The sequence below is a fragment of the Lontra canadensis genome, unplaced genomic scaffold (assembly GCF_010015895.1).
Source record: "Lontra canadensis isolate GAN:19392208 unplaced genomic scaffold, GSC_riverotter_1.0 scaffold1, whole genome shotgun sequence".
In the NCBI taxonomy this organism is placed as follows: Eukaryota; Metazoa; Chordata; class Mammalia; order Carnivora; family Mustelidae; genus Lontra; species Lontra canadensis.
Window position 1 is genome coordinate 14349636 of NW_022630995.1, and position 25053 is coordinate 14374688.

The window sequence follows — 25053 nt, forward strand, 5'->3', positions numbered from 1 at the left end:
ATCCATTTCCTGATTTTTGTCACTAAGCTGTAAATTTTCCAACTATTGAAAAAAAATCACCAAATTATGAATATGAAAACATAACTTAAGCTACAGTTATCTCCAATGTTGACTATGCAAAATGAAATTATTTTTCAAAAAATAATTACTTAACTGTATGAGAATGAAGAAACTAAAACAGTAACTAAAGAAGAAATTTGTAATGAATTCCTGTCCATTATGGGAGTTTTAATTAAGAATTCAAAAAAAGAAACCAAAGTAATTATTCAATAGTAAATATAACTTACAAGTGATTGGAGACTCAAAGGTAAGTAGATAAATATTATGCTTCTTAAAGTATAAATACATAGGACTATACAGTGAAATATTATTAAAACTCTACCATATTATAACAAAAGCAAACAAGATCCTTTCACAAGAGATGGCCTTTTTAAAAACAGAATATTGAAAGTCTGGTACATTAGTGACAAAATGTGTTTATCTAAATGGTATCAGTATATTAAATTCTATCTCCTAATTGAATGGTATTGCATATATTTTAATGTTCTTTTCACACTACTACAAGAGGAAAGTATCATCTCTGTAGAGGTGTATAGCTGTTACTGTGCTCTTTTGTCAAAAGAAGAAAAAAGGAAGAGGAAGAACAGGAGGAGAAAAAAAAAACAAGGGAGGAAATGGTCAGGCAGCAATAAATAACTCTAAGACTTTCTAGACAAGTAGAATATGAAAATGACAATAAAACTGATGATCTAAACTAAAGCAAATAAACTTGACTGAAAAAAAAACTGTGGAAAAAGTGATTTTAGGTATTTATCAATAAAAAATATTTATATTCTTATATTAGAAAAGTTTTTTTTTCCTAAATTATCCACCAACAATGTGGGATTAAGGATGAGAGAGCTTGAGGAAAATACTTAAAGTTAGCCCATATATATGTATTACCTCAACAGTCTCCGAACTAGAGTAAAAAAAGATTTCTCCACATATGCACAAACACACACACAAATTCTCACAAGCTAATGCCAAAAGCATAGAGGCTATTTATTGCTAAAAAGCACATTTTAAACAAATATAAACTGCATAATTGACATATTTAATGTATTTATATAAAATTTTACTAATTTATATGCACTTACTAATTTTAATGTTATATTTAGTTTTTATTTTGAACAGTATATTATTTTTAGTAACTTATTTATAAGCTGTTAGAATGTTAAGTTTGGCCTACATTACATTTTATCTATTTTATATTTAGTGTATATGTATAGAGTTGTATATTTGAATACATTAGTTTTACTGATTTTATATTATGAATTCCAAATATTCTTAAACTTTCAACACTTGTAATACTGATTATTTTGTAATCTCTAACCTCATAAATTCTGAACACTTTTAAATTTAATATTGAAATACACTTTCTTAGTCCCTCCAAGGAGGGGCTCTAGTAACAACAGATGATGCTATCCATTGTATTATTAATGCATAAGGACATGCTCAGAATTGTTATCAAAGGAAGTGGCTGAATAGTGGCCGGATAATAGAGCAGATATTCACCCTGATACTCTATCCAGTATCAAATATCTGAATTCCTTTCTTAATCATTTGACATAAAAAGTTATGAATTTTTATATTTTTGGCAAGATTTTTTTCAAGTTAACTAAAACGGGCTGTCTTCTCTCAGTTTATCTGAATTTTCTCATATTTCTCTCTGCTTGAAGTCACTTTCCTCTGCTTAAGCACATATTTCTTTTCCTTTCTTATAATCATTGACACTTTGATTTTTCACTGTATTTTAGTTTTTCAAATTATTCCTGGGGCACCTGGGTGGCTCAGTGGGTTAAAGCCTCTGCCTTCGGCTCGCGTCATGATCTTAGGGTCCTGGGATCAAACCCCACATGGGGCTCTCTGCTCGGCAGGGAGCCTGCTTCCCCCTCTCTCTCTGCCTGCCTCTCTGCCTACTTGTGATCTCTTTCTCTATGTCAAATAAATAAATAAATCTTTATAATAAAAAAAAATTATTCCTAAGTTATTCCTTCAAAAATATTGAAATGGGAAGTTTTAGACAAACAATAGGAAAAGTCTCCCTGCCCTCAATGATATCATAGCATCACAGAGGTGAGAAACACATAAATCAACAATTATAATTCAAGGATAAGAGTGCTCTATAAATGTTTCTGAAGGGACAACTTGAAGGACAAAGGGGAAAGTGAATAATGAGATTTGATTAGAGATGGATTGAAGGGACATTCTCAGGGCCTAAGTTATGCAGAAATATAAGTAGAAGATTGATATCTGGGGCTAAAAAGAAGTTTGTCAATCTAGATAAGGTCGAAGTAAAAGTGGATTGAGAGAATTAGGAATCTGGGATAATGGGAAGTTGTGCCAACAAGATGATCAAATTTAAAGACACAGAGATTGAAGAATCCCAGAGACCACAAAGTCTGGAAAATAATCCTGAGTAAAGATGGCTGAGTGAAGGTAGAATCATGCAAATGAGAATGTGAAGTTATATTCTGTCTGTTGTTTTGTTTGCAAGTACACTGATGGTTTGAATAGGAGTGTTTTTCCTAAAATCAAATACCGATTCAAGCTCATTCTGAATTCTGATCAAACATTTTTTTAATGAGTAGGCTACAGTTCTACATGATATTGGGACCATCTGAAAATTAATGAACATTCCATTTAACAACTTAAGTGTTAAATCTGGTTTTGTCTTTGATCTGTAGTATTGCAACATCACCAATTGGTTCACAGATTAAAGACCAAACACATATTAAATGATCATTAAGAATTCACTATGCACTGAGTACTTCCTATGTATTGTTTATACAGCAGCACACAATGTGGTAAAGATTCAAAGATCAAGAAGTCTCCTAGGTTTTGATCTTCCTACTGGCAATAATATATTCACTTCTAAGTCCTATAAAGCACCCTATAGACAACCCCAATGTTACTTATTAATTCCCTCCACTATTAGTTAAGAAATCAGATAGTCAGCAAGTGTATGTTTTTGGCTCACTAATATACCACAAACTTTACTAGCTACAAATTAGAAGAGGAAATACCCTTCTCTTAAAGATTTAGTATTAGTTATGTTTTTTCTTTATTAAAAAAAACTAAGTATTATTTATCACATTGTAATTAAGATCTTGGAAAATTGTTCTCTTTGGAAAATGACCTTGAAGTTTCTCCCCAATATTCTTGTCTCCCTTTGTCTCAGTATTCTATTTCAAAACATCTAAATATTTTCTCCTTACGGCAAATGCAGTATGTCTAAAACAGTTTTTTAAATACTTCCCTCAATCTCTACCAATTTATCTTTTAAAAATGGACTCTTATGCCTCCCATTATCTTTGAAGCAAATATTTCACTGCTTGTAATTATCTAGTCACAGAAACCCATTATTTTCCTTCAAATGTTAGGATATTCCTTTTCCAAATTTATGTCCATTTCTCATGTTTTCATCCTAACTTATATCCTTAACCCTCATATTACATTATTAAGACCATCTTCTGTGTAATCTTCTGCACTAAAGTAGCCATGCACCTTTTGAGATAAATCTGAGATCTTGTAGATTTGAAAATGTCTGGTGTGTCTGGGTGGCTCAGTTGGTTAAACTTCCTATTCTCATCTTAGGTAATGATCTCAGGGTCATGGGATCCAGTTGAGTGTCAGGCTGCTCCACACTCAGGGAGGAGTATGCTCGTCCTCCCCTCCCACTACACACACCTCGTGCTCCCTCTTTTTAAAATAAATAATATCTTCTTTAAAAAAAGACAGAAAGGCAGAGGGAGAAGGAGACTCCCCACTGAGCACAGAGCCCAGTGGGTGCCGGATACTATGGTGCACTCCAAGATCATGACCTGAGCCAATAGGTAAACATTTAACTGACTGAGCCACCCAGGTGCCCCAATAAATCAAATCTTTAAAAAAAAAAAAAAAAAAGATTAAAAAAAGAAAAGAAAAGAAAATGGCAACCTCTTCTAGTGGCCCAGGTATTGGTAATTTAAAGTTTAGTGTGTAGCATTTGAAGACCGTGGTGGTGCTCTGGTTTGATTTAGAGTAGTGTTACCCGAAACCGGTTTCCTCACCAGAGGCAACGGCATCATCTGAGACATAGCAAGGTGAATTCTCAGGCACCACCTCAGACCTACTATATCAAAAGAAATTTTGGGAGCATGGCCCTGCAGGCTGTGGTTGAGCAAGCTCACCAAGTGATTCCAATGAACACTAAAGTTTGAGGTTCATTGATTTACAACACTATTTCAGGCTGCATTGAACACTCAGTGTAGCCCTTACTTTTTTTTTTTTTGGTGAGGGAGGGTTATGAGTTCCAGGTCTCTGCCTAATGTCAGCAACTTTACCCGATGTTGGCATGGTTAAACTAGTGGCCACCCACATTGCAATAAAAACGACAAAAATACCTGAAACTTCACCAAAGGACTGTTCTGAGTTTGCTTTTCAGCTATATGAAATGAGCCTCCGAATGATCTTTCCTGGATTCTCATCCTACTTTCGTTAAACCTCAGCGGCTGCTTTGTATCTAAGCCTGCTGAAATTTGGTGGTTTTACATTACACTTTGTATCTTGTCTCTGATGTGACAAGGGTGCTAATGCTAGTAACAAATGCCTTGGTTGCTACGCTATTAGTAGATGCCCAGACACTATGCTCATAAAAAGGGAGTTTAAGTCATTTAAATACATTTGTGTATTATCTTCCCTTTGGGATTAGGACATCTATATGGGCAGCGATTATGCTATATACACCCGTGTTCTACTCATTAACCAGTACAGTGAAGCTCAGACTTATAATATATTAACTGTGTAGATAATTTTGGTTTTACCTTGATTTTGATTTGATAAACTATTTTGTTCATATTCTACTTCATTTTCAGGTATAAATAATCATAAAACCAAGTGACTATTGAAAAATGAACTATGTAGTTGGACATCACCTTGGGTTCTTATATTGACTATTTTTTTATTTTTCATTAGACCGGTAGCCCTCTATAAATCTGCATGCTGTTATAAACTTTTAAACACTACCTCTGCAATTCAGAGCTTATTCCAAAATTCAATAACAGTCTTATGATATCATGGTAAACAAAATATAGCCAAAGATCATGTGCAGCTTCTCTTGTTGAAAGTGAAGCTTGCTTCCCTACCCCCTGAATCTTGGCCAACTTTATAACTGCTTTGAAAAATAAATGGTAGTAGAAGTGATATTGTGTGAGTTTTAGAGCCCAGACTTTAGGAGGTTTTGCTGCTGCTACCTTCACTTTCTTAAAACAGTGAACTGAAGTCCATCTTTTTCTCCAGTAAGTGGAGAAACCTTGTAGAGAAGAACCATCCAGCCTGAACTAACAGCCGGCCATCAGCAACCAGACATGTGAGAGCAGCCATCTTTATTTAACCTCCCTGACCAGCTGATTCTCTAGCTGAAGGCAATCATGTGAGTGAGCCCAGGTGCAACCAACAGAAGAAACCACTGGCTAAACAATAGAATTGGGAGAAATGATAAATTAGATTTAATCCAAAATATTTGGGATAGTTGGTGATGCATCCTTAGGAATCTAACTAAAATTTTAAAATACCAAATAATATTCTGAATTGTTTTGTTATAATTATATATATATATATATATATACATATATACATATATTTTGTTTTGTTTATATGTTAGTAATGGTTGATCAGGAATTTTAAAGGGAGCCTTTTGAACTTGCCTCCATTAGAACTAATTTTAAAATAAAAGACCAATGCTGGGAAATTTGTAATTAATGATCTAGGAAAATCTGGTCTCACTGCTAACTGTGCACTTCCAAGGAAAGCTTCTATCATTCTAACTACCATCCCCCTCTTTTCTTCTCTAACAAGGTTATAGTTAATAAGCTTCTCCCTGTGTATCTAAAATATGATGACAATTAAAGAGAAATCCTTTAGCATATGCAGCATTATAAAAATGACTTCCAAATAACAAACTGACATATAGTAGTTATGTCTAACATATACTAAGTGTTTGAGTTATTTACTTTTTTTAAGAGTATGGTTTGGTGACTCAATTAAAAAATCTATTAAAATGTAAACAAATAAGTTATATTAGTCATATTATTTATAATGTTTTTGTGAATCAATAATTCCCATTATTTTATTTATAGTTCAAATTTTATAAGAAACTTAAAACTAACATGCAATAGGTAAGATAATAAGTGTGGAATTCAAACCTAACATATCTCAAGTATTTTATCTAGGAACATACAGAAACATCCCTTCTATAATTTCATGTGAGACAATTTAAAAATAATTTTCAAATATCATTCATTTACATAACTTTGTTTAAATGATCCAACATAAGTTTTGAATTCCTACCATGTGCCAGATACCTATTTTCAGACCCTGGGACATGGAAGTGAACAAAAGAAAAGAAATAGTTCTATTGCTGGAGCTTACATTCTAGAGTGGGTAGAGATAGACAATAAATAACATAAATAAATACATTATACAAAAAGTGTTTATATAGTCCTCTGCATGTTGAATGGTGAGACATGTTAGATGTTTAACAATAGACCATATTCTTATTATCATTTTTATGTTTGTATTTGATGTTGTATTTTGATGTTTGTAATAAAAGTTGTAAAGACAAGTAAAATGGAAAACGGGCTTCGAGAGCAACATTAATGTGGAGGGAGATGGAGTGGTGGCATTTTACATAGGCTTGTCATGGAAAACCTCACTGAAAATATGGCATTAAAGCAAAAACTTAGTACAGACAAGGAATAAATGTATTTGGATGTCTGGGAAGGGTCCAATTTAGAGGGAAGGGTAAGCGCAAAGACTAGAAATGGAGGCATGCACAAGGAAAATCTGGGAGGTTAGTATAGATGAAAAATAATGAAGGGATTTGAGAAATAGTAGATGCATTTGAGTTAAGGCATGGCCTCAGTCTTGTCCATCCATCTTGTTGACTGGTAAAGACTGGCTTTTTGCCCTCAGAGTGAGATGAAAAGTGACTTAGAGCATTTTTGAGCAGAGTACTCTTTTGATTTGACTTGAATTTTTAAATGGTTAATTGACAATGTTATAAAATAGACTGGGTGAGTGAAGACATTCTTGAAATGATGGAAGTTTGGACTAGGGTGATAGTGCAGAGGGTAGAGGTAAATGGCAGGATTGTAGTATAAGGACTGGGCCAACGTGATCTATTTGTGAAATAGGTGAGGGAGTGAGAGTCAGGGAAGATGAGGATAACTCCATTTTTTTTTTTTTTAATTTAGAATGTCATCCATATTTTTCCATGACATGATCATCTGTATAATCATTTCTTATATAACACTATGTTGTGTGGTTTTACCATAATTATCTTAACTACTCCTATATGGCTATTTGTCACATTTTAATAAACATTATGTTAATTTATCATCCAGTGTGAGAAATTACTTTAGGCCAAAATGAATGAGACACAGTCCCTGTCCTCAAGTAGACTACAAATCTAGTGTGAGAGACAATACACACACACACACACACACACACACACACATAAATCCTTTGATTTAGTGTAAGAAGTGATAAGATAAAGATCTAAACATGATGATACACAACAAAGTGCACTGATCTGCTCTGAACTCATGGAAGGCATAAGAGTAAATTTCGAGGTTGGGAAAGGTTTCTCAGATAAGCTGAGACAAATTTATAGATAAAAATAAATCAGATCTAAATAAACGGGGAGATATATCATCTTAATAGACTGGAAAACCATACCATAATAACAGCAATTTTCCTAGAATTCATGATAGATTAAATACAATTCTATTTAAGATATCCACAGGATCATTATTTTTTAGGACACTATTAAAAGGTGATTCTAAAGGAAAAATATTAAGCAAGATATCCAATAAAATACATGGTGGAAAAATTTACTCTAAAATAGCAGAGCAATATTAAACTTATGGTAATTAAGATGATGTTGAATTGGTTCAAGTGTAGAAAAATACTGATGTAAACAGAAAAAGAATTAGAAGAAAAAGAGAGAGAGATGTGTGGATTAATGTATAACCAAAAGGGCATGGTATGAACAATCAATGGGCATGGGAAAGATCAGCATTTTTAAATGATAGTAGGGCAATGGGGTATCTACATAACCTACAAAACCTCTACATAACCTACAAAACCTCTACATAACCTCATAAAATCATAACCTCTTCTTCTGCCATATTAAAAAATCAATTCCAAGTATAGAAAAGTTAAACTTATAAATATTTAAGACATAATACAGTGGAATATTTTCAAGGAAAAAGTTATTAAATAAGAAACATAAAACATTGACCACAGAGTAAAAGACTAATAAATTAAAATAAAAAATTAAGAATTATATTCATCAAAAGATACCATAAAGAAAATACAAATACCAGCTGAAACATGGGAGACAATATTGAAAATGAAAACAGCTAATGAACAACTAGTGTCCAAAATATATAAAAAACATTTTCCAATAACTTAAAAAAAAAAAATCTCCCAAAGATTTCAAAGGGACTTTCTAAAAGTAATCTGAAGTAGGGAATAGTAGAGATTATACGTAATCAACTTTTTAGTCAGAGAAAGGCAAGTTAAAAACCTTAAACAATATCATTGGAAGTTTCAGTTGATAGCAAGAATGTGGCACATCATGAAATACCATATTCCTTGGAACATTTCTGACATGATCTATTAAATTATAAGATTTGCATACTCTCTGAGCCAACAACTCTATTACTATGTATAGATTCCAGATAAACTGCCAAGGACACTGAAAAACATACATAGGACATCAAAAGCAACGTAATTTGTGACAGACAAAAAATGGAAACAACCCAAATGATTATTTATAGTACAATGGGTTAAATAAATATATGGTATATTCATACAGTGGAAGATCACATGATAATAAAAATGAGTAAGTTAAACCTACCCACAACAATTTGGATGAATTTTACAAATAATTTTGAACAACATGAAAGATGAAAGAGAAGTACATACTGTCTGCATCCATTCTTAAAAATTTCAAAAACAAGTAAAACTAGTAAGGAAAAAAAAATGATTGTTTCAGAAGGCATATGTAAATCCAGACTAACAAAACAAAATCAATGATTGATTGATCATAGAACTCAAGATAGTTTTAACTCTGGCAGTAAGCATCCATTTTATAACAGGGATAGGGAACTGATAATATTCTATTTTTTTATACACCACAATGAGATTGTTCACTTTTTAAAATTGTATTTACACTTGAAATATGTGTTCTATTCACTTTTCTATTATCTATGTATAACATTTTAAAGGAACAATATATGAAAAGTTAAATTTAGTGTAGAAGACAAATATTTTTGGATATTTTTCAAAATAGCTATAAGAAGGGTGCCTGGGTAGTTCAGTCAGCTGAGCATCCAACTCTTGGTTTTGGTTCGGGATATGGTCTCAAGGTCATGGGATTGAGCCCACATTAGGTGTTGCACTCAATGGGGAGTCTGCTTGAGATTCTCTCTCTCCCTCATCCCCTCCCTCCACTCACATGCTTGAGTGCTCTCTCTCTTTCTCTCTCTCAAATAAATAAATCTTTTAAAAAGTAGCTATAAGAAAAAAATAAGTGTATATAAATATGTTACTGGGAATACAGAATATCTCAAAATCATTATTTTTGATATAATTTTCATAGCAAATAATATAATAAAGTATATAAAGTTAAATTATAAAACATAAAATCTAATATGTTAATATTGGAAGGAAAAAGCATCAATCTCTACTTCCAGAAATTGTAATCTAAGAGGGCTGAGGACATCTATCCAACAGAAAATAAATACATGACTGAACCAAGTTATCATAAATAAAAATATCAAGACAATGAAGAATGATTGAAGGTAGATGGTACCTTGAAAAGTACAATTGATTCTTCTTATTCATGATAGCTTGTTGAGAAACGTCATCAAAAAGACACGACTGGCAGTTGACAAAGGAGGTGGACCCCACATACTTGGAGGCTGTTACCCTGTCCTCTGTCCTTGGAATGTGGGTTCTGCTTTTTCTCATTCTCAAAGTCTGCTCCAAGGGCATAGCCTTGAGATAATGATATGATATTGAAAACACCTGCATAATATACATGTCTGAACCCAGTTAAGGCCTCTTTACAAACTTCTAAGATTTGGCGGTGGAGTAAGGGTCCATTAGTCTTGCTGCTGCTTGAGACAAGTCTCCAACGTAAGTTCCCTTTGTTTATTAAAGCTGCCATCAACCAAACTGGAGTGGCCTGCCTTTAACTTTGGTCTCTCCCTGACCTCTAAGTACAGGGACCAATACCAGATTACACCAGGGAAGCTCCAGAGAGGGTAGCCAAGCAACATAGTTATGTTCTAGAAAGTTGCTGTGAACACTGAATTGACAAATACTAAATTATTGCCCTTAAGGGACATACAAGGTTAGGTTCCTCCTCGCCTGTGGTCACAGCTTTCATTATCAGATCAATATATAATTTTATTTTTTTTCTGTTTAAAAATGCCTTATTAAATATATATTATCGATTCATTAACATTGACCTCATAGCCAATAGCACTATAACTCATGCCTAAACAAAACTTGTATAACCAAAAGTGTATTTTCTTGGGCAAGTTGTATCATGGCCTTATTGTGCTTAATACTGGATAGTCCTTCAACACAATGCTTTGGAGACATTTTAAACAGTGAAATCACCAAAAAAAAAAGGCACAAAAATCCAACAAATGTGGCACTAAACAAACTGTGAAAAGTACACTTGCTTATAGTAAGAACATTACCTGTTCAGCCCACGTTGGGAATATGTGTCATTCAAAGTCATTGCCATTCTGCATATGTGTGTAAAGGAGTGAAAAAGCCCATGAGTATTGCTTTGGGGATTACAAATAAATTTCAGTGAGTGGACATATTTGCAAATATAGAATCAGTGACTTATGAGGATTGACTACTCATAAAAAAAAAGTGAGTATGAGTACCTACTCATAAAGAGACTAGTACTGTATTGTGTAAGATCCATGAATTTGTGACCTTAAGTGACAGAATTTTCATTCCTCCACCAAGAATGACTAAACTCACATTTTTACAGAAATGACGAACTTTGTTCAGGGCAAGTGGCAGAGCACCAGAAATTTAATGCAGAGATTTTGGAATGGAGAGAGCCATATCAACCTGCCCCAATAACCTGGCTTACTGCCAAGATACACACGCACATAAGAGACTCTATGGATTCCAGTTAAAATGTAAAGCCAGAAAAAAGTTGCAAATCTGTTGTATCTTGAATGCAATATAGGCAACAGAGAGTGAATATATTACTGCATTTAGGTGTTTGAACATAATCTTTATCAAATTTAGCAATGCCTCAATGCTAAAAACATCCAACTCTAGGGAGCCAGGAACCCAAGTATGATTAGTGCAAAAAAATTCACATTATACCAAACTGCTGAAAGCCAACATACAGGGAAAATCTTGAAAGCAGCAAGTGAGAAATGTCACCTCACAGAGATGCAATGTATAGCTAATGGTTATCTTCTTATCAAAAGTACTGATGTCAAAAGACATGGACTGACATATCGAATGTTCTGACAATAAAAATCAACCAATAATTTTATAATCAGCAAATTTATATTCAAATTAAAAGAAAAGTAAAGGCATGTCTGCATATATAAAAATTGAAAGAATCTATTGCTAACAGGCCTGTGTTGTAGTAAATACAAAAAAGAAGTCCTTTAGGTAGAAGGAAAATGATGACATATAGTCTATAGGAAGCAATATAGAGCTGTGTAGATGGTAAACATATTGATAAATCTAAAAGATAAAATGTTCAATTAGATATATATGTTATATATGTTGTATATCTTAATCTTTAATTTCTGTGGAAGACATATGCTTGCCTAAAGTAACACATACATACCACTGTATTTATAATGCACATGGATATGAAACACATATATGTAATATGCATGGCACCAATAGCACAAAGGAGGAGGAAGTACAACCATGAGGAGTTAAGCTGACTAGGATATCGTTCATATTAACAAATTAAACTGTGGTAAGTAAAATATGTGTCTTAAAGTTTTTAGGGCAACCACTAAAAATAGCACAAAAATATAGTTAAAATGCAGTAGAAGTATTAAATTAATTTAATAAAATATTTAACAAAACAAGTTTCTGTAAAGTAGGAATAAGGGAACAAAAGAGAGATGAGACGAACAGAAGACAGTCAAATGGTAAACCTGTACCCAAATGCGTGAATAATTATTTTAAATGTGAGCAGATGGAATACTGTGATTAAAAAATAGAATTATTTTGACTGAATATAGAACTGTAAGTGGCCCACAAGAGAAACATATTAGATAATAATATGAAACAGATTGACAGTAAAACTAACTAACTAAATAAATAAAAAGACTGTAGAAAAAGTAAACAGTAAACATGAGAGAACTAAAGTGGTTATACTGATGTCAGACATGATTAACTTCCAGAAAGAAATGTTAACTACAGACAAAGAAGGACATTTTGTTATTGCAAAATAGTTAAGAGGCCAAGAAGATATAAAAGATATAGTGCAGTTGCATTTTTTTTTAAGATATTATTATTTGACAGAGAGAGAGATCACAAGTAGACAGAGAGGCAGGCAGAGAGACAGGGGGAAGCAGGCTCCCTGCTGAGCAGAGAGCCCATGCAAGGCTTGATCCCAGGCCCTGAGATCATGACCCAAGCTGAAGGAGAGGCTTAACCCACTGAGCCACCCAGGCACCCCATGCACTTGCATTTTAAAAACAAAGTTCCACAATGCATGAAACAAAACAGACAAGAGTAGAAGAAAAAAAACAATAGCCAAAAACAATTTTAATGGGCTATTTCAAAATCCTCTTATTAATTAACAGAGAAACTAAAAAGAAAATCATTAGGGATACAGAAAATTTGAAAAACATTATCAACCAACTTGGACAAATCAACAACTATAGGACTCGACATCCATACACATTCTTTGAAACACTTGGAAAATTTACTGTAATAAAGCATATACTGGACAATAAAATAATTCTCAATGATTTTAAAGGATTGAATCATACAGTACTTGTTTTCTAACCATATCAGAGTTAAATTAGATACAAAAATCAGAAAGAAATTGAGGGAATCCTTTAAACCCCCTGCTTCTGAATTAACCATGGACTAAAGAAGTAATATGAAAAGTTAGAAAATATTTGAACAGAATGATGTTAAAATGCACATCAAAATTTGTGAAATGAAGTTAAAGAAATGTTTGGAGGACAATATATATTTTGAATGTTAATGGCAAAAATAATAAATCATTTTTCAAAGCTTTCTCCTTCAGAAATTAGGGGAAAAAAATTAAACCCAAGATAAGTAGAAAAAAGGAAACCCAAAAGCTGAGAAGAAGTCAATAAAACTGAAAACAGTTAAAAAATAAAGATAAACAATAAAACTTAAGATTGATTATTTGAAAAGACTAATAAAATGGGGGAAAATAGCTAAATCAATCCAGGCAAAAAAAGAGAGAAGGCAAAAATTACCAATATCAGAAATGAAAGAAAACATCCTTAGAGGTAATAAGCACAGTCAAAGAATAATAAAGGGATATTAAGGAATAGATGAACGCTTAAGAAACCAGAAAAAAAAAAGTGTCATTTTGTGAGTCCAGTGTCCAAAGCCAGACAAAAGGATCACCAGGAAGGAAATCTAAAAATGTATCACTTATTGAGCATGGCCACAAAAGCCCTAACAAAATATAATGAATAAAATGCAGTAAAATATAAAAAGGATAACATATCTCAACTGAGTAGGGTTAATTAAAATAACTTAAGGTTGGTTTAACTTCCAAATATCAATTAATACTAGATACTATATTAATAAATTTAAGACATATCATATGATCTTAATAAATGCAAAAAATACTTTGCCAAAACCAACACCCATTTGTGATTAAAAATTTTAGCAAACTAGAAAGCAAATAAAAATAGCAAAAAAATAGCATCCTTAATTTGATAATAAGCATGTATGAAAAATCTATGGCTAATATCTTAATGATAAAAACTAAATGATTCCTGCTGAAGAGCAAGAACAAATCACAGATGTCTACTTTAATCTCTCCTCTTCAAGGTTATACTGTAAATCCTATCAGTTCAATCAGAAGAAAATAAATAAAATTCACCCAGTTTAGAAGGGAGACAGTAAAGAGCTATTTGTTCACTGAAGATACAGTATGGTATTTAGAAAACACTAAGAAATCTACAAAAAACTCCCAGAAGTAGTGAGAGATCAAATTTTCAGTACCCAAGTTCAGTATTATATATCACAATATATCAGCAATGAAGGATAAGGTGACTGAGGTATAGGAAAAGTTCATTTCTCCAGTTTACAGAGGAAGGATGTTGTAGAACCAGGATCTGATGGCAACTGATGTATAGGGAATACTGAATTTTTTAAAAAAATAATGACATGCACAAACAGCTATTTACGATTTGTTTTAGAATATTTCAGATCCCTTCCTTTAGGTATGTATGCCCATGTACAAACATGTTCTCCTTCAGATCCTTTTTACATAAACCAAATAACAGTATACATATACTTCTGTCAAGATTTTTTTAACTTTACATGTATCTTAGAAATATATTCATTTCACTCTATCTTCTTTTGAATGGCTGCATAATTTTCCAAAGGATTCATTTTTCTGTGATGAAGCTCTCCTTATATTGACAGAGGTTTGGATTGTTTCCAGTTGGTCATAATAAGAAGCAGTACTACTATGAGTATACCTGCATGTGATTTTAAAAAAGAAATACACCAATTTGTATTTCTATAGAAGAGGTGTCTTATATTGAATGTTATTTTAAATTTGACATAGAATGCTGAAATGTTACCATCTGGTGTTCTGGTCAATTTACTTGATGCCAATATATAAAAATTCTCTTATTCCTATGCCCTAGCTGATAACAGGTACAATAAATTTTTAAATGCTGCCACTCTGTTGGAACAAAATATTACGTAACTGATCTTTTCATTTTCATTTTTTGTTAGTTAGAAAGTTAAAGTTAAGAAACTTGCATTAAAATTAACTACTCTCAATTTTTTACTCTTTTAAATTGAGGGTTCTATTTTTTAATCTTAGATTATTTCATATATTGTGACCAAAAAATCCTCTGTTCTGTATTACCAGTATTTCATTCAGACTTCATTTTTTTTTAAATTTTATGTGATTTTTTTCTTTATAGGGATTTTAAATCTTATGCATTTTGGGACACTATTTTACTTCAGAAATTTGAAGTTTATGGCGGATATTCTGAATTCCAAGTTTATTTTTAAAACTCTCCTAGATTTATTCCCATACCTTTATATTTTGGTTATTTATGTTTTGTCCTTCAGTCATTCTGGGATGTATTTCCATATATGTGTTATACACAGATTTAATTCTGTTATATTATAAATGGATGGCCAATTTGAGCATAATAAATTATAAAAGAGATTTTTATTATTTTAACAATTATATTTTTTCTCCCTCAACTTTAACTTGCTATATTTAATTTCTTTGTACTTTCCTTTGATCAACAGGGGTTGAATTACCAGAAATGCCACTGTTTATGTAGTACAAGTTTTGAGTAACTCATTGACTGACAAAGTAGAATTTACTCTTCCCTACTCAAAATAACAAATGCATTCATCAGTATTTTTGTTCACACCAATTTAGGCATACCACCTTTAAGTCTCTATAATCATTCTTTGCTCATCTGATCATAACCCGAATATCCCCAGAATTCATAGTTTTTCCAGAGAGACTATACTGACAGAATTAGCACAGGTCAATAGATAAGAATTTGTTCCTCAAAATCTGTACCTCCCATAAGTCATATTCCACATCAAATATATAGATGTTGATTTAATGTCAGGTGCTATCTCTGAAAGTTTTTTTGTTTTGTTTTTTACAGTTTGAATGTTATCCATCTCTGTTTCTCTATCTCTGTCTCTGTCTCTCTCTCTCTCACACACACACACACACACACACACACACACACACTCCAGTGCAGAGTTTAAACCTCCCTATTGATCCTCTCTTTTAGTTATATTATGTATAGAGGAACTTTGGAAATCTTGCTGAGTAGCTGGTAATGTTAAGGTGATGCATCACTCTGCTATAAACACATTAAAATAAAGTACTACTGCTTCATACTAATTCAAACAGCACAGCACATTCAATATTCACTAAATAGCTTTTCCCAACCCCCTTATAACCATGTGTAGAGGATTACTGGAGCTGTGTTTCAAACAGTTACTCAAATTTTGCACAGCCTTCCAACAACACGTTATGGTTACCAAAGACAAGAAGCAATAATGGATTAATTCAGCAAGGGCTGAATATGCCTTTAATAGCCATGCAATAGGCTTATCTGGGCCGACAAAGTGACCCCCTTTCATGTCTGTTCAATTAGAGATAATAGTTGAAGGCATTAATCACACATATTTTCAACAAAACTTTTCTCAGTTAAAGACACCCTGCAAATGATGTGGTCCAATGCACATCCGCCCATTAGGGTTGCTATGACTATGGTGAGCCTGATCTGAAAGACAGGATACAATCAGGCCTGAGACAATGAGTGGATTTTCATATTTAATGGCCTGGGTTTTCAGCTTGGCACAGCAAACTGAATAGCAGTGACCTAAAGATGACCTTCCATTTTTCTTCTTTGATTTGTCCCCAGGAATGGATGAGGCATTGGGATCCTGGGAGTAATCAGAAAGAAACATGTTCTCTTATATAAAAGAAAACATCAAGGAATAGTCTACCCAGGAAAACTTTTGTTTTGTTACTGATAAGGAAGAATCCTCTTGTTATTAAATTATTCTCAATTTAAAGGTCTAAGAATACAATAAAAAATTTATAACAACCAGGAGAGATGGGACCTAGGAATTCACTCTACCACTAAACATCCTTGGCCATATGCCTTTGTCAGGTTTTCAGTTTGCCCATCTAGAGAAGTATTTGAACAGATTATCTAAAATATTTAGACATAAAATTAAATTTATTTTATTTTATAAAGTATATGCAGAATAGAAATATGAATTAATGAGTTGAATGGGTCTCTTCTCTCTCAGGCAGATATGAGATGGGGCATGGAGAGCGCTTCACCAAAGACTTGGTACAGCACATGCTGAGTGTGTTTATGTTGCTCTTTCTCTCCTTTTCTGAGTTTTTATAGTCCATGATATTCCTTTCAACTTTGAGAATGCTGGTATTCTTCTTTCCTAGAAGTTTCCTAGAAAACTTTTCTCAAGAAACCATCAGATATCAGTATTAATATTTATGAATTGAATTTTACACATTGTTATTCTAGTTGAATAGTGCTGATTACAGTACTACCATATATTGAACAAAAGAATTCGGCACTACCAAGTATGTGTGGGGAAAAAAAAGGCACCCAGTAACACAATAATCGACTTTGTATTTGAAGTAAAAAATATGCATATATAATATATATACACACACACTATATATATATACTTATAAAATTCACATATATATAAAACTGTTAATTCATAAAATGATATACTAGTGATACAGGGATTGCCTAAAAGTTAGAAATGACTAAGAGTAGTTAGGTCAGCAGATAGTGTAATTAAGCAATCAGAGGAATTATATGAACTATATATATATGATATATAGTTCATATAATAATATAATATAGGAATTATATTGTATGAAATAATTTGTCTTTATATCCAGATAAATTCATTTTATCTCACATGTTTAATTTAAACTAACCTTTCAGTTAGTAGTCCCTGGTCACACAGTTGGAAGTCATTTATTTTCTGTGTATTCTCACTTCTTCTTGGATATTAATTACAACATTTGTATTATTCAGCCTTCTATTAGCATTGTTTGTGAGTATAGTTTTATCATTACTTAAACACAGGTTGTTATTTTTCATTATCTCTACAGTACTGAGACATTTTGCCTGATTTAAGAAGACTAAGGCTTTTTATTTGTTTGCTTTATTTATTTGGTTTGTTTTAACTGAGTGGAAAATGGAATACAACTCTACATAAAAGTAAGTTTATGTGAACTGAAAGTGTGTGAATTGGTAAAGTCTTTGACAATGTGCGGTGTCTGAAAAAAAACCAAGCTGAAAACATGCTTACATATTCATTTTCAAGCAAGCTAAGCATCAGTATATGCTTCTGGGATATGGCAAGTTTGGGACGAGTTGAATTGCTAGAGAGAAAAAGAAAATACTCTTAGGAGTAAGATTATGAATTATAGTGTATGGATGTCTAAGAGTGATTACATAGGCTATAGTCATATAATTTTACTTTTTAATTTTTTGGGTACATAATTTTAAAGCTGTATAATTTATCTCTAAATTCTAAATGGAAGCTTTATTTTTAAGAAGTCTGAATTTCTGTTAGAGTCCTGCCTGGTTTATTTGTTGATAGAGAATTCTTTACTAGAAATATATAAATTGATAAAGATAGATATGCATAGATAGGAAGATAGAAAAATTATTTTATTGAAAATGTATTCGTCCCTGATTTACTAGAAGAATTAGTTAGTGATATACCCAAACTGGCAGTAATTTTAAGATTTATTTAAAATACACATACAAAAAATAAAAAAATATATATATGCATACATATAGATAGGTTAGAACAAATTAATCTTGTAATGACTGATCAAAATATAATAGACGTGATCATTTTCTAAAACTTTTTAAAAAATATTTTATTTATTTATTTGTCAGAGAGAGAGAGAGCACAAGGAAGTGGAGCATCAGGCAGAGCAGGCAGAAGGAGAAGCAGGCTCCCTGCTGCGTAAGGAGTCCAATGTGGGACTCAATCCCAGGACCCCAGGATCATGACCTGAGCTGAAGGCAGACACTTAACTGACGTTTGGCTGAGCCACCCCAGAGTCCCACTAAAACTTTTTTATGGAAATAATTTTTAAACATACAGAAAATTTTTAGAATATTGTTATATAATACGTATATATACTCTTATATTAGACTTCTCCAGAGAAGCAGAACCACTGTATAATTATATATGTACAGAAAGACAGATAGATGATAGATAGATAGATAGATAGATAGATAGATAGATAGATAGATAGATATGGGGTATAGGGGGAGAGAGTGACTTATTTTAAAGAATTGAATCACATACTTATAAGAGCTAGTAATTTTGAAATCAGTAGGACAGTCCAGCAGGTTGGAAATTCATGTAAGAGTTAATGTTTCAATCTTTAGGCCAAAATCATTAGGACAGGTCAGCACGTGCAAACTTAGGCAGGATTCCTATGTTGCAGTCTTGAGTCAAGACTTCTTCACCTCTGGAAGGTGCAATCTTTGCTCTTAAGGTCTTTAAATGATTAGAAGAGTCCTACCCACATTATGGAGAGTAGATCTCTACTTAAAGTTGTCTCATTGTAAACATTAACCACATCTACAAAAGACCTACACAACAGCGTCTAGACTAATTTTTTTGATACTTTTTTAGTTAACATATAATGTATTATTTGTTTCAGGGGTACAGGTCTATGAATCATCAGTCTTACACAATTAATAGCACTCACCATAGCACATAACCCTCCTCAATGTCCATCACCCAGCCACCCCATCCCTCCCACCCCCTCCCCTTCAGCAACTCTCAGTTTGTTTCTTGAGATTAAGAGTGTCTTATGGTTTGTCTCTCTCCCAGGTCCCATCTTGTTTCATTTTTCTCTCCCTCCCCCCATACTCCTTGCCCTGCTTCTCAAATTCCATATATCAGAGAGTTCATACAATAATTGTCTAAACTAGTTTTTGACTAAACAACTAGGCACCATCATCTAAGCCAAGCTGAAACATAAAATTAACCACAAAAAAGTTTTATCCAATTCATTATTATCAACTTGTATCCTGTTTCTTGGGATGCCTGGGTGACTCAGTTAAATGTCTGCCTTCAGCTCAGGTCATGATCTCAGGGTTCTAAGATTGAGTCCTGCACTATGGGGGTTCCTTGCTCAGCACAGAACCTGCTTCTCCCTCTGCCTACTGTTCCCCTTGCTTGTATGCTTTCTCTCTCTGATAAATAAAATCTTTTAAAAATTTTATAACCTGTTTCTTTAATATCTCCCTATAATATTTTTATGAACTCTTTGAGATTAAGTTGCATATCTCAGAGGCCTTTACTCCTAAATATTTGAAGTATATTTACTAACAATAAGGTCAACAGTTACATGAGAAGATGCACAAAATCACTAATCATCAGGGAAATGCAAATCAAAACCGCAACGAGATTTAAACTCAGTCTGTTAGAATGATTATCATTAAAAACACAAGACATAAAAATGTGGAGAAAAGGGAATCCTTGTGCATTGTTGATGAGAGTATAAATTGGTACAGCCACTCTAAAAATGACTGGAGATTCAAAAAAAAATTGAAAATAGAACTATGTGTGATCCAACAATTCCACTTGGGTGTATATCCAAAGGAAATAAAGAGTATCAAAACAATATCTGCAAGCTCCTGTTTATTGCAGCATTATTTTCCATAGCCAAGATATTGAAACAACTCAAGTCCCTGTCAACATACAAAGGGATAAAGAAGATGTGGTATATGAACAATGAAATATCATTCAGACATGACAAAGGAAGAAATCATGGCATTTTTGACAGCATGGTTGGAACTTGAGGGGATTAGGCTATATGAGATCAGTCAGGCAGAAAAAGGCAAATGGCGCATGATATCACTTATAAGTGTAATTTAAAAAAGTCAGACTTGGAGAAGGATAAAGTAGAATGGTAGTTACTAGGGGATGGGGGATGGGGAAATTGGAGAAATGCTGGTCAAAGGACACTAACTTGCTATTAGAAGATGAATATGTTCTGGGGATCTAATGCACAGTATTATAATGACAGTTAACAATATTGTTATATAACTCAGAATTGCCAACAGGTTTGGTTTTAAATGCTCTTAATATAATGAAAGACAAAAGTCATGATGGAGGTGTTAACTAACACTACAATGGAAAACACACTGTTATATGTACAATGTCAATTAGATCTCAATAATAAAATACCCTAGTATTGATGAAAAAAAGTCTCCAGCATAATCATATATACTAATAAAACTCAGTAATATTAATATTAATATGATGCTTTTATGTAACACGCCACCCATATTTCAATTGACAGAACATATTGTTTATAGGATTTTTTTTTGCTCCAATATATTGATTCGATCTAAAATCAAGCGTTGTATTTAGTGGTCCTACCTATTTAGTGTCCTTTAATTTGGAATATTTTACAGCTTTACATTACCTTTTGTATCATTAATTTTTTTTAAGAGTACACTTCCATGCAACTTTTTTTCATAGAACATTCTTCATTTTAGTTTTGTGTATTTCTTCATGATTAAATTCAAGTTATGCATTCCTGGCAAGGATATTACATATGTGATGTCATTGTCCTCAGTGCATTGTGTCAGGAGACTCACAATATCCATCTACCCCTTATTGATGTTAATTTTAATCACTCAGTCAAGGTGTTATCTGTATAGTTGCTATTTTTCTCTGGCAAATACAAAATATATAGGAATAAATTTTGAGGTATGCAGATATCCTTTTCCTCATCAAATTCTTTCCATTTATAAGCCTTTTTTTTTTTTTTTTTGGTCTGACTCAATTTTTTATTATGACAGTTGGTAATTTTTTATCTCCAGAACTCCCTCTACCCATCAGCCTGTGAAATTTACTGAGTTCTTTCTGTTCTTCATTTGTTACTTTTGTTGTGCTTGTTTAATATCAGTATGCACTTGGGATTTCCCACTTCTACATTGGCCTCATTCCATTATCATTCTTCATTATTTTAAGATTCGAATTGTCCTATGTTGGCTACTTGGCGCTCCTTCAGGCTAGATCTTATGTGCTTGTGACTATCCCTATCACCCTTTAGATCACTTCCTCACTTTTCATAATAGCCAGGTATTCCAGGATCGTTTTGTATTACACTGCCCCAGGCCTAGTATCGGCCATTTCAACAACAAAGAGCTCTGGTTCCTTTTAGTGGAGAATGATGAATTATGCTATTAGAAACTCAGATCAGAACAGTAGCTCTGCTCATCGGTACTCAGTTGTCTTTGTTTCTGGGTCCATTCTATGGACAGAGCTAGCAATTTATGTACTTAAACATAGACACATACGCATGCACTCACACATACACATACATTATAAACATATACATATTTTAGAAATAATGGGATCAAGGCGATACTCTCAATTTCAGCACATCTTCGTGGGGATGTTTTTCTTGTCTTCCACATTCTAAATTTGTGTATCATGTATTCCACTGTGAGAACTACGGTTCCTCAAAATATCATTATATTTACCTTCTCTCAGTCTATAATATTTGCAAATTTGTTCGGAATCACTTCAACCATATCAGTACCAAATATAAACCCACTAAAGAGAGCACAGGATTTCCCTTCTCATCCATCCCATCAGGACTGAGAATAGGCAGTCAAATTTTGTGTTCCTGGATTTTCTTTTTTCCTCTCAGTGTGCTCAGATTATTCATTGCAAATTCATTTAGGTTTGTTTGTTTTGGTTTCCTATCTGCTTTAAGTTTTATTTTCCTCTTCCCATCATTATTTTATTTTAGTTTATTTATTTATTTGACAGACAGAGATCACAAGCAGGCAGAGAGGCAGGCAGAGAGAGAGGAGGAAGTAGGCTCCCCGCTGAGCAGGGAGCCTGATGCGGGGCTCAATTCCAGGACCCTGGGATCACGACCTGAGCCGAAGGCAGCGGCTTAATCAGCTGAGCCACCCAGGTGCCCTCTTCCCATCATTATTAACTCAATATACATTTTTAGAGTTCATAGGGTATTAAACATTGACTATTGGTTTCCACAAGTCAAAAATTATACAAAATTATAGAATTAGAGCACTTCTTTCATATATTCTCTATACTCCTTTACCCACTACTTATTGTATGTAACTTCTTCTTATGCTTCTCTTTATGAAGATAAATAAATGTATATGTTCTCATATGTCACTTCTTTCTATATATGCATTTCTGATTTATATTTTTTCTTTGAAAAACATCTCCTGATATCAAACCATAACAGTTCATAGACACCGTTCTCATTCTTTAATAGCTACAGTATAGACCCTGTTATGTATATATAAGCTGAATACCTTGATCAGGTGTTCATGTTAGAAACTTAGGTAGCCTTTAGTGTTTTTTCAATAATAAAAATACTCATCCACATACAAAAAATAACTGTACACACACACACACGCACACACATATATATATAGTGTGTATATATATATATATATATATATAGTAGATGGAAGTGTATCTTCAGGGTAAATTCTTACAGGTGGCATTGTTGAGTCAAAATTTATAGCTTATGTCATTTTGTTATATGTCGCCAAATTTCATTCCCTAGAAATTATAACATTTTGTATTCGCAGCAACAGTATATACTAAAGGGCTTACCAGAGGTGCAACCCAAACTCTACTGAGTACAACTTTGAATTTATTTAATATGATCAGCAACCACAGTATTACTTTCACCTATGGAGAAAATAAAAATATATAAACCAGAACTAGAAGTAGATCAAATTCTACCTGATCCATAATCCAGCATCTATGAGTGCAGATCTTTTGTAATTGTAAATTAAGATGATTTTGTAAATTAAGATGATTAGCTACTATTACATTGCTCTACTCTCTGGAAGAAGATACCATTAACGAGACTATCTATATTTTTAATGCACACTTTCTCTGGCATTCAATAAGGTAATTATTAGATATAACAAAATCTAAAGTCATACAACTTAAAAATAAGATTTAAAAAATGCACAATAGAAAACAGACAAAAATATGATACAGATATATATCTATATCTGTATCTATATATAAATTTTATCTGTATCTATATATAAATTTTGTCTGTATACACACACAGATGTATAGAGAATGAGATGGAGAAATAAAAGATAGAGAATTTAATCAGATTGTTAAGATCCATTAAAAATGGATCCATTAAAATTCTAAATTTTAAAAATAAAATACTTGGTATTAATAATTATCAAATGGGTTTAATAAAGAATTAGGCACAACTGGATTCACATGGGATAAAATGTATTTTTAGGATATATTCACACAGAAACACAAGAAAAGAAATGTAAACTATGTAAAACAACATTAAATACAAACTGGGTTCCATAAGAAGTCTAACATACAATTGGAATGACAGCAGGACAAGAGAATAGGAACAGATATAATAGGAATGAAAAATGACTGAAAAGTTTCAAAAAAGCTGATTAAAGACTTCAAGTCACATATTTGAGTCCCTGCAAACCCCAAGCACAATAAATAGTAAGAAAACTGCACCTAGAGACACACAACAGTAAGACTTCTGAAAAATCAGACAAATTTAATATTTTAAAAGCATCCAGAAGAACGTATGCATTATCTACAAAGGAGTAATATTAAGATAGCAAAAATTTTTCAGTCCAAATTATGGAACCCTGAATACAATGGCATGGCAATGTCTAAGTGCTAAAACTTAAGGAATCCGAAACCCAGGGAACTAGTCCTCAAAATGAAGATAAAATAAATGGTTCTGATAAAAATCTGATAGCATTTGTTACCATACAATCAGGACTAAGAGAATTTAAAAGTGATTTGTGAAGACTGAAGGAAAATGACTCTATACGGAAACAGAGAAGTGCAGGAAGGAGAGCACAAAGAAAAAATAGAAGAAAAGAATGAAAACAAATGAATAGTAATAAAGTAAACGAAGATACAAAATTATAAGTGTGGCTTTGAACTTTTAGAACAGTAACTCAAAACGTGGGAAGGAGTAAACAGAGTTAAATGTTCCAAGTTTCCAGCAGTATTGGTAAAAGTAACAATTTGTGTTAAAGTGTAACAAATAAAAATTAAATATTTTTATCTATATAATAATAGTAACATAATATATATAGCCAGTAGTAAAGGCTAAAGTAGCCTTACAAATTATAAATTATTTTA